The 18,674-nt window shown below is 48.4% G+C and overlaps 1 pseudogene; it reads right to left on the minus strand.

Annotated features, from left to right (window-relative positions):
- The window catches only part of LOC129026390 (olfactory receptor 7E24-like), a 41,224-nt pseudogene extending 22,857 nt beyond the window's left edge, over positions 1 to 18,367 (minus strand).
- Between the last annotated feature and the right edge of the window lie 307 nt (positions 18,368 to 18,674).

Consider the following 18,674-nt stretch of genomic DNA (forward strand, 5'->3'; position numbering starts at 1 on the left):
AAAACTCAGACCCTAGTGGGCACAGACACAAGTGGCTGGACGTCGAGAGGAGCAGAGAAGCAGAAGAGCACACCGACAGACATCAGCAGATGTTGGCAGGCTTTTGAGAGCAGGGTGATGTGGAATTCAGTCAGGGGCGGTCGGAGGAGAGTCTGGCTGCTGGGCAGCCTGACTCTAGGGGAAGACCACCTTCCCACTCCACCCCCCTTCTGGCTCCCCATCCATCTGAGAGCCACCTCCTCCACTCAATACAATCTTGCGTTCATTCTCCAAGTCCACTTGCGATCTGATTTTTCAAGTACACTAGGGCAAGAACCCGGGATACAGAAAGCCCTCCTGTCTTTGTGATAAGGCAGAGAGCCTCATTGAGCTAATTAACACGAGCCACCTGCAGATGGCAAAACTGAAGAAGACCACTGTAACACCTGCCCACTGGGGCTTCGGGAGCTGTAAACACCCAATTCCACACGCTGCTGTGGGGTTGGAGCCCAGAAACGCTCCCAACGACCTGCTTGTCTGCACGCTCCCTCTAGGGGTTTGAGCAGCAGGGTACTGAGAATCGAGCCATGCCCCTGTCACATGCCCTGCAAGGGGGATAACGGAACTCCTCTTGTTTCAATGTCTGGGTGAGAAACCTCGGTCTGGGATGGCCCAGTGAATGGTTTGGAGGCCTCTTTCCCCTTCAGGAAGCACTAAGGTGTTGGCCAGGAGCCAAGAAGTCCTGAAGCACCTTTATAAACCAGGAAAAAAAAATCGGGGTGAGAGTCCCCTGGATGGGTGGATGCCCATCCTGAGGGAGGCTTTCATTTGCTCATCTCCCACTAGTGAGGCCATGCCTTATTGGGATGAGACGATGCAGTTTCATTTCAAGAAATCACTCTTGGCTCTGTCTTGGTGCTAGAGAGGAAAGACAGGCAGGGTGCCCTGTGCAGAGAGGTGATGGTGGGGCTCTGCTGTGGGTTGAATGGCGTCCCTTCAAATTCACATTTATCAGTGTGGGGAAAAGAAAGAGAAATCAGATTGTTACTGCATCTGTGTAGAAAGTAGACATAAGAGACTCCATTTTGTCCTGTACTAAGAAAAATTCTTCTGCCTTGAGATGCTGTTAATCTGTAACCCTACCCCCAACCCTGTGCTCCCTGAGACACCTGCTGTGTCAACTCAGGGTTAAATGGATAAAGGGCTGTGCAGGGTGTGCTTTGTTAAACAAATGCTTGAAGGCAGCATGCTTGTTAAGAGTCATCACCACTCCCTAATCTCAAGTACTCAGAGACGCAAAACACTGCGGAAGGCCACAGGGACCTCTGCCTGGGAAAGCCAGGTATTGTCCAAGGTTTCTCCCCATGGGATAGCCTGAGATATGGCCTCGTGGGCAGGTAAAGACCTGACCATCCCCCAGCCCGACAACCGTAAAGGGTCTGTGCTGAGGAGGATTAGTGAAAGAGGAAAGCCTCTTTGCAGTTGAGATAAGAGGAAGGCATCTGTCTCCTGCTTGTCCCTGGGCAATGGAATGTCTCGGTGTCAAGCCCGATTGTATATTCCATCTACTGAGATAAGGGAAAACCACCTTGGGGCTGGAGGTGGGACATGCTGGCAGCAATACTGCTCTTTAATGGATTAAGATGTTTATGTGTATGCACATCAAAAGCACAGCACTTAATTCTTTACCTTGTTTAAGATGTAGAGACCTTTGTTCACGTGTTTTCTTACTGACCTTCTCTCTGCTATTACCCTATTGTCCTGCCAAATCCACCTCTCTGGGAAATGCCTGATAATGATCAATAAATACTAAGGGAACTCAGAGGCCGGTGCCAGCAGGGGTCCTCCATATGCTGAACGCCCGTCCCCTGGGCCCTATTTTCTTTCTCTATACTGTCTCTGTGTCTCTTTCTTTTCCAAGTCTCCCCTTCCACCTGACTAGAAACGCCCACAGGTGTGGAGGGGCAACCCAGCCCTTCAATCAGGAACCTCAGAATGTGACATTTGGAAATAGGGTGGTTGCAGATGTAACGAATTAACTTGGCGACCTACTGGAGTAAGGTGGGCCCTTCACACCATGTGACTGGTGTCCTTATAAGAAGAAAAGAAGAGACACAGAGGGAAGACAGCCGTGTGCAGCTGGAATGATGCATCTGAAGCCAAGGAATGCTGAGCGTTGCCGGCCACCACCCAAAACTGGAAAAGGCCAGGAAGGATTCTGCCCTAGAACCTTCAAAGGCAGCACAGCCCTGCCAACACTTGCATTCAGTCTCTGGCCTCCAGAACTGTGAGAGGATGAATTTCTGTTGTTTTCAGCCACCCAAGCTTAGGAAAGGGGTTGCAGCAGACTGGGAATAAGACAGGCAGCCCGTCAGCCTCCGTGGAATTCCCAGGCAGCTTGCAGGAGCCACAGTGGGCCCTGGGCTCTGAGAAGGTCTGAGGCCCAGCAGACACAGGGGCCTAAACTATTATTCGGCAAGGAGGAAGGAAGGTTCATCCAGAACGTAGATCCCCTTCCTCCTTCTCACATCTCACAAAGTCACAGCGAGGTGGCTGGGAGGAGAGCCAGGGACTTTTCACTGAGGTGTGTGGGAGACAGCTTGGCAGCCCTTGGCCTCTGAAGGGAGGAGGTGGCATGAAGGAGGGCAGCTTCGGAACTTCCCAGTTCCTGCTTGATGACCTGTGTGTAAAGTATTCCTGTTTAGGTTTCAAAATCTTCTCGGAAACATAATTCTCAGAAAATTCAGGCACCCAATCCAGCTCCCTGGCCTTCCCTGAAATCTGAAGTCAAAGGGGCTGAGCCAGCCTGCCCTGGGTGTCAGGCCTCTGAGCCCAAGCTAAGCCACCATATCCCCTGTGACCTGCACATACACATCCAGATGGCCGGTTCCTGCCTTAACTGATGACATTCCACCACAAAAGAAGTGAAAATGGCCTGTTCCTGCCTTAACTGATGACATTGTCTTGTGAAATTCCTTCTCCTTGTTCATCCTGGCTCGAAACCTCCCCCACTGAGTAACTGTGACCCCCACTCTGCCCACCAGAGAACAACCCCCCTTTGACTGTAATTTTCCTTTGCCTACCCAAATCCTATAAAACGGCCCCACCCCATCTCCCTTCACTGACTCTCTTTCAGACTCAGTCCGCCTGCACCCAGGTGAAATAAACAGCCATGTTGCTCACACAAAGCCTGTTTGGTGGTCTCTTCACATGGACGTGTATGAAATTTGGTGCTGTGACTTGGATCGGGGGACCTCCCTTGGGAGATCAATCCCATGTCCTCCTGTTCTTTGCTGCATGAAAAGATCCACCTACAACCTCAGGTCCTCAGACCCACCAGCCCAAGGAACATCTCACCAGTTTTAAATCGGGCAAGTGGCCTCTTCTTACTCTCTTCTGCAACCTCTCTGTCTGTCAACCACTTTCTCCTTTCCAGTCTTCAATCTCTCCCTTCTCTTAATTTCAGTTCCTTTCATTTTCTGGTAGAGACAAAGGAGACACGTTTTATCCATGGACCCAAAACTTTGGTGGTGGTCATGGACAGGGAAGGCAGCCTTCCCTTGGTGTTTAATCATTGCAGGGACGCCTCTCTCTCTGATTATTCACCCACGTTTCAAAGGTGTCAGACCACCCAGGGACGCCTGCCTTGGTCCTTCACCCTTAGTGACAAGTCCCGCTTTTCTGCGGGAGGGACAAGTACCCCAACCCCTTCTCTCCGTGTCTGTACCCCTTCTCTGCTTTTCTGTGGGAGGGGCAAGTACCCCAACCACTTCTCTCCATGTCTCTACCCCTTCTCTGCTTTTCTGGGGGAGGGGCAAGTATCCCTCAACCCCTTCTCCTTCACCCTTAGTGGCAAGTCCCGCTTTTCTGTGGGAGGCGCAAGTACCCCAACCCCTTCTCTCCATGTCTCTACCCCTTCTCTGCTTCTCTGTGGGAGGGGCAAGTACCCCTCAACCCCTTCTCCTTCACCCTTAGCGGCAAGTCCCACTTTTCTGGGAGAGGGGCAAGTACCCCAACCCCATCTCTCCATGTCTGTACCCCTTCTCCACCATTCTAGGGGGCAAGAAACCCCCAACCCCTTCTCCTTCACCCTTAGTGGCAAGTCCCACTTTTCTGGGGAAGGGACTAGCACCCCAACCTCATATCCCTGCACCCCAATCCCTTATTTCCACACCACGACCCCTTTTCTCTGTGCCCCCATCCCTTATTTCCATGCCCAGACCTTGTATCTCTGCATCCCAACCCCTTTCCCACTTTTCTGGAGGGTAAGAACCCCTGAACCCCTTCCCTCCCTGTCTCTTTTCTCTGGGCTTGCTTCCTTCACTATGGGCAACCTTCCACCCTCCATTCCTCCTTCTTCTCCCTTAGCCTATATTTTTAAGAACTTAAAACCTCTTCAATTCTCACCTGACCTAAAATCTCAGCATCTTATTTTCTTCTGCAATGCTGCTTGACCCCAATACAAACTCAACAGTAGTTCCAAATAGCCAGAAAATGGCACTTTCAATTTTTCCATCCTGCAAGATCTAAACAATTCTTGTCGTAAAATAGGCAAACGGTCTGAGGTGCCTGACTTCCAGGCATTCTTTTACACATTGGTCCCTTCCTAGTCTCTGTGCCCAAAGCAACTCATCCCAAATCTTCCTCCTTTCCCTCCCGCCTGTCCCCTCAGTCCCAAACCCAAGCATCACTGAGTCTTTCCAATCTTCCTTTTTTACAGACCAATCTGACCTCTCCCTTCCTCCCCAGGCTGCTCCTCGCCAGGCCCAGCTAGGTCCCAATTCTTCCTCAGCCTCTGCTCCTCCACCCTGTAATCCTTTTATCACCTCCCCTCCTCACACCCGGTCCAGCTTACAGTTTCATTCCATGACTAGCCCTCCCCAACCTGCTCAGAAATTTACTCTTAAAAAGGTGCCTGGAACTAAACATATAGTCAATGTTAATTCTTTTTCTTTATCCCAAATCAGATAGCATTTAGCCTCTTTTTCATCAAATATAAAAATCCAGCCCAGTTCATGGCTTGTTTGGCAGCAACCCTGAGACACTTTGCAGCCCTAGACCCTAAAAAGTCAAAAAGCTGTCTTATTCTCAGTATGCATTTTATTTCCCAATCTGCTCCCTACATTAAATAAAACTCCAAAAATTAAACTCTGGCCCTCAAACCCCACCACAGGGTTTAATTAACCTCACCTTCAAGGTGTACAATAATAGAAAAAGGTTGTAATTCCTTGCCTCCACCGTGAGACAAACTCCAGCCACATCTCCAGCAAACAAGAACTTCCAAACGCCTGAACCAGAGCAGCCAGGCGTTCCTCCAGAACCTCCTCCCCCAGGAGCTTGCTACAAGTGCCAGAAATCTGGCCACCAGGCCAGGGAATGCCTGCAGCCTAGGATTCCTCCTAAGCCACGTCCCATCTGTGCGTGACCCCACTGGAAATCGGACTGTTCAACTCACCTGGCAGCCACTCCCAGAGCCCCTGGAACTCTGGCCCAAACCTCTCTGACTGACTCCTTTCAGCTTAGCAGCTGAAGCCTGATGTTGCCTGATTACCTCAGAAGCCCCGTAGACCATCATGGACGCCGAGCTTTAGGTAAATCTCACAGTGGAGGGTAAGTCCGTCCCCTTCTTAATCAATACGGAGGCTACCCACTCCACATTACCTTCTTTTCAAGCGCCTGTTTCCCTTGCCTCCGTAACTGTTGTAGGTATTGACAGCCAGGCTTCTAAACCTCTTAAAACTCCCCAGCTCTGATGCCAACTTAGGCAATACTCTTTTAAGCACTCCTTTTTAGTTATCCCCACCTGCCCAGTTCCCTTATTAGGCCAAGACACTTTAACGAAATTATCTGCTTCCCTGACTATTCCTGGGCTACAGCCACACCTCATTGCCACCTTTTCTGCCAGTTCAAAGCCTCCTTCACATCCTCCTCTTGTATCTCCCCACCTTAACCCACAAGTATAGGATACCTCTACACCCTCCTTGGCGACCAATCATGCACTCCTTACCATCTCATTAAAACCTAATCACCCTTACCCCACTCAACCCCAATATCCCACCAAACAGCATGCTTTAAAAAGATTAAAGCCTGTTATCACTCGCCTGCTACAGCATGGCCTTTTAAAGCCTATAAACTCTCCTTACAATTCCCCCATTTTACCTGTCCTAAAACCAGACAAGCCTTACAAGTTAGTTCAGGATCTGCGCCTTATCAATCAAATTGTTTTGCCTATCCACCCCATGGTGGCAAACACATATACTCTCCTATCCTCAGTACCTCCCTCCACAACCCATTATTCTGTTCTGGATCACAAACATGCTTTCTTTACTATTCCTTTGCACCCGTCATCCCAGCCTCTCTTCGCTTTCACTTGGACTGACCCTGACACCCATCAGGCTCAGCAAATTACCTGGGCTGTACTGCCACAAGCCTTCACAGACAGCTCCCATTACTTCAGTCAAGCCCAAATTTCATCCTCATCTGTTTCCTATCTCAGCATAATTCTCATAAAAACACACGTGCTCTCCCTGCTGATCATGTCTGATTAATCTCCCAAACCTCAATCCCTTACAAAACAACAACTCCTTTCCTTCCTAGGCATGGTTAGTGCGGTCAGAATTCTTACACAAGAGCCAGGACTGCACCCTGTAGCCTTTCTGTCCAAAGAACTTGACCTTACTGTTTTAGCCTAGCCATCATGTCTCCGTGCAGCGGCTGCTGCCGCCCTAATACTTTTAGAGGCCCTCAAAATCACAAACTATGCTCAACTCACTCTCTGCATTTCTCATAACTTCCAAAATCTATTTTCTTCCTCACACCTGATGCATATACTTTCTGCTCCCCGGGTCCTTCAGCTGTATTCACTCTTTGTTAAGTCCCACAGTCACCATTGTTCCGGGCCCGGACTTCAGTCCGGCCTCCCACATTATTCCTGATGCCACACCTGACTCCCATGACTGTATCTCTCTGATCCACCTGACATTCACCCCATTTCCCCATATTTCCTTCTTTCCTTTTCCTTACCCTGATCACGCTTGATTTATTGATGGCAGTTCCACCAGGCCTAATCGCCACACACCAGCAAAGGCAGGCTATGCTATAGTACAAGCCACTAGCCCGCCTCTTAGAACCTCTCATTTCCTTTCCATCGTGGAAATCTATCTTCAAGGAAATAACTTCTCAGTGTTCCATCTGCTATTCTGCTACTCTTCAGGGATTATTCAGGCCCCCTCCCTTCCTTACACATCAAGCTCGAGGATTTGCCCCCACCCAGGACTGGCAAATTAGCTTTACTCAACATGCCCCGAGTCAGATAACTAAAATACCTCTTAGTCTAGGTAGACACTTTCACTGGATAGGTACAGGCCTTTCCTACAGGGCCTGAGAAGGCCTCCACAGTCATTTCTTGCCTTCTGTCAGACATAATTCCTCAGTTTAGCCTTTCCAGCTCTATACAGTCTGATAACAGACCAGCCTTTATTAGTGAAATCAGCCAAGCAGTTTTTGAGGCTCTTAGTATTCAGTGAAAACTTTATATCCCTTACAGTCCTCCGTCTTCAGGAAAAGTAGAATGGACTGAAGGTCTTTTAAAAACACACGTCACCAAGCTCAGCCACTAACTTAAAAAGGACTGGACAATACTTTTACCACTTTCCCTTCTCAGAAGTCAGACCTGTCCTCAGAATGCTACAAAATACAGCCCATTGGAGCTCCTGTATAGACGCTCCTTTTTATTAGGCCCCAGTCTAATTCTGGACACCAGGCCAACATAGACTGTGCCCCCAAAAAAACTTGTCATCCCTACTATCGTCTATCTAGTCATACTCCTATTCACTGTTCCCAACTACTCATACATGCCCTGCTCTTGTTTACACTGTCGGTTTACACTGTTTCTCCAAGCCATCACAGCTGATATCTCCTGGTGCTATTCCGAAGCTGCCACTCTAAACTCTTGAAGTAAATAAATAATCTTTGCTGACAGGACTATGCTGAATTTCCTTAGGCACTCTAATTAGATGTCCTAGGTCCTCCCAATTCTTAGACCTTTAATACCTGTTTTTCTCCTCTCTGTTTAGTTTTTTAGTTCATACAAAACTGTGTCCAGGCCATCACCAATAATTCTAAATAACAAATGTTCCTTCTAACAACCCCATAATATCACCGCTTACCGCAAAATCTTCCTTCAGCTTAATCTCTCCCACTCTAAGTTCCCACACCACCCCAATCCCGCTCGAAGCAGCGCTGAGAAACATCGCCCATTATCTCTCCATACCATCCCCCAAAATTTTTGCTGTCCCAACACTTTACCACTATTTCATTTTATTTTTCTTATTAATATAAGAAGACAGGAATGTCAGGCCTCTGAGCCCAAGCTAAGCCATCATATCCCCTGTGACGTGCACGTACACATCCAGATGGCCGGTTTCTGCCTTAACTGATGACATTCCACCACAAAAGAAGTGAAAATGGCCTGTTCCTGCCTTAACTGATGACATTGTCTTGTGAAATTCCTTCTCCTGGCTCATCCTGGCTCAAAACCTCCCCCACTGAGCACCTTGTGACTCCCACTCTGCAAGCCAAAGAACAACCCCCCTTTGTAATTTACCTTTACCTACCCAAATCCTATAAAACGGCCCCACCCCATCTCCCTTCCCTGACTCTCTTTTCAGACTCAGCCCGCCTGCACTTAAGTGAAATAAACAGCCATGTTGCTCACACAAAGCCTGTTTGGTGGTCTCTTCACACGGACTCACATGAAACTGGGGTCCTTACGCCCACCAGCCCAGAGTGCTCACTAGAGGAAGGCTACAGAAACTTCCTGGCTCGCTCATCCAGACGTTAGCTGTCTTGCTGAAACTCTTTTTTCTCCCTTGAAAACCACTGGAAGAATGGCCAAGAACCCAGCTGTCCTGAGTAAGTTCACTTAGAGAAACAAAATCTAACATGAGTGGCAAAATGGACATTGGTACGAGGAGTGTGTGTCAGAATCCTGCCCCTTGGAACTATATCATCGCTTGTACAGTGTACCCCCCAGGAACCAAGAGACCAGGCCGAGACCCTTCAGTGGCCCTGGGCCTCTGGTCAGTGTCTTCCCGCCTGGCACACAGGCAGGCCCTCATAAAACAATGAGTACTGAAAGTACCAGCCTTCTTGGTGGGTTCTCAGCACCCCGTCGTGAGCCACACCCTGCCCAAGGGAAATCAGGATCACCCTGATGCTACCCCTAGGCCAGTGCCCCTGCTGAGGTGCCCCAGGCTGGCACCCCTATACTTAGATCTCTTCAGCCTCCTCATGAAAACCTTCTTGTCCATCACCCCAGCATTTCCCAGACTGTGCTAAGTGAGCAGCTGACCACACGTCAAATCAAATTCCAGAGTTTGCCTTTGGTTTAATATTCACGGCTCGTCCAAAAGATCTTGTCACTATAGCTAGATGGAAAAAATAACAAGGCTCCGGAGAAGCAGAGCCACCAGATGGAAGATACCTGGGTCCCAGGTTCATGAGGAGAGGAGCTGCCTGCTCCACAGACTGTCACATGAGTGGGAATGAAGCTTTTGCTGCGTTGAGACCATTACCTTTCTTCACTCTGTCACATAGTCTATCCCTGCTAAACAGAACTTGACCTCCACCAGACCGTTTACATCAAGACCTGTATGTGCAGTGCAGTGGCCTGAGCCTCCAATCCATGCCCCACCTATCCAACCGGCCTTGCCATATTCTTACTCTGAGAGTGGTATTCTGGGGACAGAAGCTCAGTGCATACAATTAACTAATGCCAGATCCTTCAGACGCTTTGCACTTTGAAGTCTATCCGTTCTAGCACATTCCAAGTACAAAGAAGACGCTTCAGCAGTACAACCTGCCCTGCACTCAGTTCAATTCCTTCTTCAAAAACCTAGGCCTGGCCAGGTGTGGCGGCTCACATCTGTAATCCCAGCACTTTGGGAGGCTGAGGCGGATGGATCACCTGAGCTCAGGAGTTCGAGACCAGCCTGGCCAACATGGTGAAATTCCATCTCTACTAAAAATGCAAAAAATTAGCCGGGTGTGGTGGCACGCCCCTGTAATTCCAGCTACGTTGGAGGCCGAGGTGGGGGAACTGCTTGAACCCTGGAGGTGGAGGCTGCAGTGAGCTGAGATTGTGCCACTGCACTCCAGCCGGGGAAACAGAGCAAAACCCCATCTCAAACAACAACAACAACAACAAAAACAAAGAAACCTAGGCCCACATCCAGACAATGGAATGTTATTTAGCACTAAAATGAAATGAGCTATCAAACCACAAAAAGACATGGAGAAACCTTAAATGCATATTCCTAAGTGAACGAAGCCCATCCTAAAAGGCTGCGCACTGTATGATTCCAACTACATGACATTCTGGATAAAGCAAAACTATGGAGACAGCGAAAATATCCACGGTTGCCAGAGGTCAGGAGAAAGGAAGAAAGAATTGGTGAAAGACAGAGGATTTTTAGGGCAGTGAAACTACTCTGTGTGATACTACAATGGTGGATCCATGTCATTGTCCGTATGTCCAAACCCATGCAATGTAGAACACCAAGAGTGAGCCCTCATGTAAACTTTGGACTCTCGGTGACAGTGATGTGTCAATGTAGGTTTATTGATTATAACAAATATCCCACTCAGGTTTGATATTGCTAGTGGGGGAAGCTGCGTGTGTGTGTGTGTGGCAGATGGGGGTAGAGGTTGATGAAAACTCTGCACTTTCTGCTCCATTTTTCTTTCTTTCTTTTCTTTTCTGTTTCTTTCCTTTTCCTTCCCTTCCTTCTTTCCTTACTTCCTTCCTTCCCTCCCTCCCTCCTTTCTTTCTCTCTCTCTCCTTTCTTTTCTTCTTTCTTTGTCACCCAGGCTGGAATACAGTGGTAAGATCTCTGCCCACTGCAACCTCCACCTCCCATGTTCAAGCAATTCTCCTGCCTCAGCCCCCTAAGTAGCTAGGATTACAGGCATGCACCACCAGGCCCGGCTAATTTTTTGTATTTTTAGTAGAGACAGGGTTTCATCATGTTGGTCAGGCTGGTTTCAAACTCCTGACCTCGTGATCTGCCCACCTCGGCCTCTCAAAGTGCTGGGATTACAGGTGTGAGCCACAGTGCCTGGCCTCTGCTCCATTTTTCTATGAACCTAGAACTTCTCTAACACATTAAGTCTATTTAAAAGGAAAAAAATAATCCGTATCCCCAGGATAGCATTACCTTTGGGAGGAGAGGAGCTAGCATTAGGGAGGGGAGAATGAGACGCCCAGGTGAGTTAGCCATGCCCTGTTCCTTGATCTGCATGGCGTGCATGTGCTTTACTTTGTGAAAGCTCACCCAGTTATCCACTTTGGATATATAAACAAAATTGTTTAAGAAAACTTCACCTGCAGTTATCTGACCTGCACTTTTAAACAATAAAGAAAGCCTAGGCACCATGGAGCCTTGGGTAACACACGGAGCAAGGGGGTGCAGAATGCCTTCCGTAGCCAGCCTCAGTCCCACGAGGATGGGCTGCTGGGTGGCAGTAGGACAGGCTCATGAGGACCAGCCATTGCCCAAATGCTCTGGTCCTCCAGGCTGCCTGCCCATGCCTCAAGCTGTTTGGTCTACAGTGCCAAAAGCTCAGAAAGAAGGAGAGTTAGACAACCCCATGGTTTCAGCAACACGGAGGCCGTGAAGAACCATTTTGAAACCATATGGAATCGGGGTTGGGGACAGAAGCTTGTTTGGAAAAGGTTGAAAAGTGAGGGGAGGGGCCAGGCACGGTGGCTCATGCTTGTAATCCCAGCATTTTGGGAGGCTGAGGCAGGTGGATCACTTGAGATCGAGAGTTCAAGACCAGCCTGACTCACATGGAAAAACTCCATCTCTGCTAAAAATACAAAATTAGCCAGGCGTGGTAGCAGGCGCTTGTAATCCCAGTTACTTGGGAAGCTGAGGCAGGTGTATCACTTGAATCTGGGAGGCAGAGGTTGCAGTGAGCCGAGATCGCACCATTGCACTCCAGCCTGGGCAACAAGAGCAAGACTCCATCTCAGAAAAAAAAAAAAGGGAGAAAGAAACATAATAAAATGGAAATGGTTTATACTGGATCATTCTACCTGAGGAATGCAGGGAGGAGATATTCCCAAGCAGGGAGCCTCTTTTCTCCTACGACTGACTCTAGAACAGTGAGGAGCTGCTGGATTCTATCAACAGTTTGATAGTGCCCTATATAACCAACTCTCAACTCACTCACCCCCAGCTGTTTGGTCTGTGAATGACAATTTCGCGGTGAACAAACAACATCCTGTTTGGAGGGCTGCTAATCTGGCTAAAGACGGTAAAAATCAGTCAGCTCAGTGAGCTGAATTGCATGCTGTTTTCCTAGCTGCTGATTTTTACCAGAATGATGCCAATAACTGATTTTCAAAGAATCATGGTGTCTAAGTGTTCCTCAGGAGTGTGATATTGTGAAATAGATATTTGATCAGTTGAACAGTGGTAGAAGCCCCCTGTTTGGGTTTTTACTGACTCCTGGGCAGTGACCAGTGTCTTGGCTGTATACTCAGGCAAGAGGGTAATAGCCACCTGGCTTATTAACGGGATGTCCATATGGGGCACAGCCCTGTGGAGAGGTGAAAGATGCCTTGAAGTAGAACAGGTTCACACCCATCAGGAAAACTCCCTTCCAGGCTCAGGAGGTGGCTGGAGTCACCAAGTGGATTTTTTTTGTGTGCTCCTGTGAGGCGGTCCCCTGGGTCCATAAAATGAGTGAACAAGGTGGTTCTGCAGCAGTGCAGAGATGGGCTGAATCTAGCCATGCCCCTCGGGCTCAAAATGCCAATAACTGTTCTGTCGCTGGGTGCGGTGGCTCAAGCCTGTAGTTCCAGCATTTTGGGTGGCCAAGGCGGATGGATCACCTGAGGTTGGGAGTTCAAGACCAGCCTGACCAACATGGAGAAACCCCATCTCTACTAAAAATACAAAATTTCCAGGGCGTGGTGGTGCATGACTATAATCCCAGCTGAGGCAGGAGAATTCCTTGTACCCAGGAGGCGGAGGTTGCCGTGAGCCGAGATGACGCCACTGGACTCCGACCTGGGCAGCAAGAGTGGAACAACATCTCAAAAAAAAAAAAGAACTGTTCTGTCTGCCAGCAAGAGAAACAGCGACTGCGCATGGCTGCGAGGCACATTCCCTGGTGGGAAAGCTCTTAACATAACTGGCAAGTGAGATGGATGCTGGCAGCCCTGGGGGGCTGCATCTAGGTCTTGACAGGAATAGACACTGTCTCTGGACTGGGCTTTGTTTGTGTGGTAGAAGATGCAAACACTCAGAGTGCCCTTAAAAAAAAAGAAAAAAGTCCAGGCACGGTGGCTCATGCCTGTAATCCCAGCACTTTGGGAGGCTGAGGCGGACAGATCACCTGAGGTCAGGAGTTCAAGACCAGCCTGGTAAACATGGTGACACCCCATCACTACAAAAATACAGAAAAATTAGCCAATCGCAGCTACTTGGGAGGCTGAGGCGGTAGAATCACCTGAACCCTGGAGGCGGAGTTTGCAGTGAGCCCAGATCATGTCATTGCACTCCAGCCTGGGAGACAGAGGGAGACTCTGTCTCAAAAAAAAAAAAACAAAAAAAAAAAAAAGGAAAAGAACAGAAAGAAAAGGGGAAAAATAAAAAACAGAACAAGAGATACTGCATGAATCTTGATGGCCAACGTCATTGCTTCAGAAAAAGGAGCACTCTGTACATCCCATAATGTCCAACAATGGGCAGAGAGGCATCCTCTTCAGAGTCATAATTTGGCACAGAAATGGAACAGGCAATTCAAATCCTGGTTGTCTAAAACGGGGGAGGTGAGAGCAGAAGGGCTGGAGATAGAGTTTGGATCTGTATCTCCATGCAATTGTGTGTTGTATTGTAATCCCCAGTGTTGGAGCTGGGGCGTGGTGGGAGGCAATTGGATCATGGGGGCAGGTTTCCAATGGATGGTTTAGCAGCATTCTCTTTGGTATTGTATTCACGATAGTGAGTGAGTTCTCATGACATCTGGTCGTTTAAAAGTGTGTGGGGCCAGGCGTGGTGGCTCAGGCCTGTAATCTCAGCACTTTGAAACGCTGAGGTGGGTGGATCAACTGAGGTCAGGAGTTCAAGACCAGCCTGGCCTACATGGCAAAACCCCGTCTCTAATAAAAATACAAAAAGTAGCCAGCATGGTTGTGGGCACCTGTAATCCCAGCTACTTGGGAGGCTGAGGCAGGAAAATCACTTGAGCTCAGGAGGCAGAGGTTGCAGTGAGCCAAGATCACACCATTGCACTCCAGCTTGGAAGACAAAGGAAGACTCTGTCTCAAAAAAAAATAAAAAAGTGCACAGCGCGTCCACTGGTCATTCTCTCTGGCTCCTGCTCCTGCCATGTCAGAGAACTGCTCCTCCTTCATCTTCTGCCATGATTGGAAGCTTCCTGAGGCCTCACCAGAAGCAGAAGCTGCTATGCTTCCCGTACAGTCTGCAGAAGAGTGAGCCAATTCAACCTCTTTCCTTATAAATTACGCAATCCCATTGCTTCTCAGGCTTTTGGCTAAGATCAAGCATAAATTACCCAGTCTCAGAGATTTCTTTATAGCAATGCAACAATGAACTAATACAGCTGGCTTGCAGGCTTTGTGAGTGTGCACTCATACTTAGCATGAGTGGTCTAAAGGAGTGGCCTTCCAGATTTTTCTCCATTTTTTTGGTTGATCTGGGGAAGGGGGGGTGGGGAGGATGCTGACATGACCATGCAATATTTTTTGTTTTTTTCCCAAGATGGAGTCTTGCTTTGTCACCCAGGCTGCAGTGCAGTGGCACAATCTCAGCTCACTGCAACCTCTGCCTCCTGGGTTCAAGCCATTCTGTCTCAGCCTCCCGAGTAGCTGGGATTATAGGCGCATGCCACCAGGCCCAGCTAATGTTTGTATTTTTAGTAGAGATAGGGTTTCACCATGTTGGCCAGGTTGGTCTCAAACTCCAGATCTCATGATCCACCCGCCTCAGCCTCCCAAAGTGCTGGGATTACAGGTGTGAACCACCACATCCAGCCCAATGAACTGTTCTTGAATGAATGACACAGTGAAGAAGACTACCAGAAGTAGAGCACATCAAAGGTGAATAAGTGAGTAGTAGCTTCTGGTTAATCCTCATCAGCAACCAACATAACCCAGGGCTTATAGATTTCTCTATGTAATATGCTACACACACGTCTACGGAAAGAGAGAGAGACAGAAGCACATCCGTCAACCAATTTTCAAAAGTTGTTCTAAATGTGCTGTGTTGATCTTGTATTAAAATCTTTAGATTACACTACTATTTTATTTCAAACAGGACTGGTAGAAACTTCTTCATGCCTTTTCAACCAAAGGCCTCCAATCCTACAAAAATGATCACCTTGTTCTTTGACCAAGCACCAACCTTAGAAAGTTATGCAGCGAACTCCATCTGACTTAGATTAGTTGAAAATTAACTGGATCAATCCCCCTTTACCCCAAGCATCTAAACGGAACAATTTTCTTTTCTTCGGGATGCAGCATAATCCTCAAACTGCAGAGCCACTTGGCGATGAAGCCAGGATCGCAGTGCATTTGATAACTTAATGCAACTTTTTACTAGCACTTAAAACTCAGATATGAAATCTGTACTTGATCTTTTCTGCTTGGAATTGGCCAGATTAGTTGTTCTGCCCCGGCATACAACAAAATGCTCTCAGAAACACTCAGGGTCGCTAACCAATCAGAAGGACCAACAGAGCACGACACACGGACAGGAGGGAGAAGGGCACCGCCTTCCACCCCACCTGTTTAGACAGCCTTTCAACTCTGCCCACTTTGAGGATGTGTAGGATGATCCAAGTAAGCATGATACCTACCTTAACTTCAAGGTAGAAATTAAGGCTTGAGGGCACTTATTTGGTGCCTTATTCAGTTAATTGGAAGATTATATGGTAATTTCACTGCTCATAATAATTAAAGCTTTTTTTCACTTTAGGGATGATAATGACATTTGGAGAGTAGCACAATAAACCTCAGACATCTGTTTTGAAGATGATTGGATTTAGGAGCAGGACAGGTTTGCTGTACACTCGACAGGGCATGCTTTGTTCCCCAAAGCAGCAAAAAAGCCAGAGCCTGGAAATTTCTAAAACTTGAAGCAGATGTAAGCGGCAAAGCCAAAAAGCTGTGCCTAGAGAACAGGTCGGGTGACCGGCTGTATCTATTCCGGCCTCCCCATTGGCTCGGTGGAGGATTTCGGACAGGTCTCTCAGTTTCCCCTTCTTTGGTTTCACCTTGGAATGAGGGGAAGTCACAGCATTTCTTCCTTTGTATTTCACAGAAACACAGGAAGCTGGATTGGCAGTCAGCAAATGTAAAGAAATACGGGCGCCCACATGGTGATTATGCTGGCCTGGCCTCAAGCTTCATATTCATCCTTAATTGATTCCCTGGCACACTCACCAGTGACCTGGCTCCGCTTCACCGAATGGCCCCAAGGGCCCTCACTTTCTTAATTCTCCTGTGGACCCTTCATTCACTCCCCCTCATCCTTCCTTTGCTGACGGTGGTTGCTTCGGACTGCCCCAATCTTTTATTTCTTTTCTGTTTTTTTTTGAGATGTAGTCTTGCTCTGTTGCCCAGGCTGGAGTGCTGTGGCTAGATCTCAGCTCACTGCAACCTCCACCTCCCCAGTTCAAGCGATTCTCCTGCCTTGGCCTCCCAAATAGCTGGTATTACAGGCATGTGCCACCACGCCTGGCTAAATTTTTTTGCATTTTTAGTAGAGATGGAGTTTCAGCATTTTGGCCAGGCTTGTCCCTAACTCCCAACCTCAAATGATCCACTTGCCTTGGCCTCCCAAAGTGCTGGGATTACAGGCACGAGCTTCCAAGCCTGGCCTCAATCTTATGCTTACTGTTCTTAATCTGTTGCCTCATTTTATAGCCACAGCTCAGGTGACAGCTGAGGGATTACATTCGTCTGTCTCTGAGCCTCTAAGACTTCCATTTTCTTCACCACCCTCCAGGAATCCCTTTTTCTAGCTCTTGGTTGCTGGCTATCTCCTGGACGGTGAAGTTGAAAATCTGACCTCCAGTTCATTGGTGCATCTACAATCAATCCTCGTTACCTGCAGATTCTGTAGCTGCAAATTCACCTACTTGATAATGTTTCTTTATAGCCCCTAAATCAATCCCAGCGGGGCTTTCCTGGATGTGCGCCGCGTGCTGAAGGGGTTGAATGGCTGATATGCACCGTCTCAGCAGAGCTCCATCGAGGAACCTCTGCCTTTTGGTTTCCGCTCTTATACCATAAATAAATGCCCTTTCCTTGGTCATTTTGCGGCTTTTTTGAGACAGAGTCTCACTCTGTCACCCAAGCTGGAGTGCGGTGGCATGATTGCAACCTCTGCCTCTCAGGTTCAAGTGATTCTCCTGTCTCAGCCTCCCGTGTAGCTGGGACTACAGGCATGTGCCACCTCACACAGCTAATTTTTGTCTTTTAGTAGAGATGGGGTTTCGCCATATTGGCCAGGCTGGTCTCAAACTCCTGACCTCAGGTGATCCACCTGTCCTGGCCTCCCAAAGTGCTGGTACTACAGGTGTGAGCCACCATATCCAGCCAGGGTTCTCCTAAATGTAATGGAAAGAGGAGAATTGGAATGGCAGAGAGAGAGAGAGAACTAGGACCCGCATGAATGAATCAAGTTGAGCTGGAGAGAAACTGTATTCATGGGAAAGTTAAGGCTCTGAGTTTGGAGGCTAAGCAGCGTGGGGGTGAGCAAAGCCATGGGAAGGAAAGCAGGGCTTCAAAAAACAGCTGCTCCTTCTTGATAGACGCAGGGAGGAAACAGGAAAGACAGGGGGCCGTGCGGTGTTATTTGTAGCACTTGAATAGCTTGGGTCTTAGAGTCCCAAGGCCTCCAGCTAGTGATCCACAGATGCCATTAGAGGGCAAAAGCGCTGCCGCTCCCTCATTTGCCACCAAGACCCGGTACGGCCCTGGCCTTAAGGACAAGTTAGTCAATTGCTTATTGTACATCACGGGATGAACGCTGGGAGAGAGGAAACGCAGAGTGTGTAGGGAGAGGGCAAAAACGGCTACATCTGACCCACCCCAGAGATGAGGAAGGCTTCCAAGTGGGAGGTGATGCCAGGAGGTAACCAGGTGGAAATCTCCCTCAAGTAGCAGGGACAGGTGTGCAAAGGCTCAGAGGGAGCTTCTCCAGGATCAGCAGAGCTCGATTGTAGGGTGTGAAGCTGTCACAGAGGCTGGAGGACTAAGCAGTGCCTTGATAAGAAGCCTGCATTTTAACCTGAAGGGACATGGGAGCTACTTCAGGCTGGTAGGCAGGGGGGTGATGCTGGTTGGATTGCAATGCAGAGAAACCCTTTGTTGGCCTGCGTCTGATGGACTGGAGAGACCCTTGAAGAAATCAGGGTACAGGCAGTCCTCGGGAGGAGAAATGAGGAAGATGCCAACTGAGACCACAGCAGTGGGGAAGAGCATGAGAGGGATGGAAATTGAGACAAATTCATGGGTGTTTGGCCTGTGCAGTCACACAGGGCCCCATGCTGAGAGGGACCCCGAGCTTGGCTTAATGCTCTGCTGTTACTGTCTTAAAATTCCTGCTCATTTTATGTTTGAATCTATGTTTTGTTTTGTTTTGTTTTGAGAAAGA

This window comes from Pongo pygmaeus, chromosome 18 (genome assembly GCF_028885625.2).
Source record: "Pongo pygmaeus isolate AG05252 chromosome 18, NHGRI_mPonPyg2-v2.0_pri, whole genome shotgun sequence".
NCBI classification, from domain to species: Eukaryota; Metazoa; Chordata; class Mammalia; order Primates; family Hominidae; genus Pongo; species Pongo pygmaeus.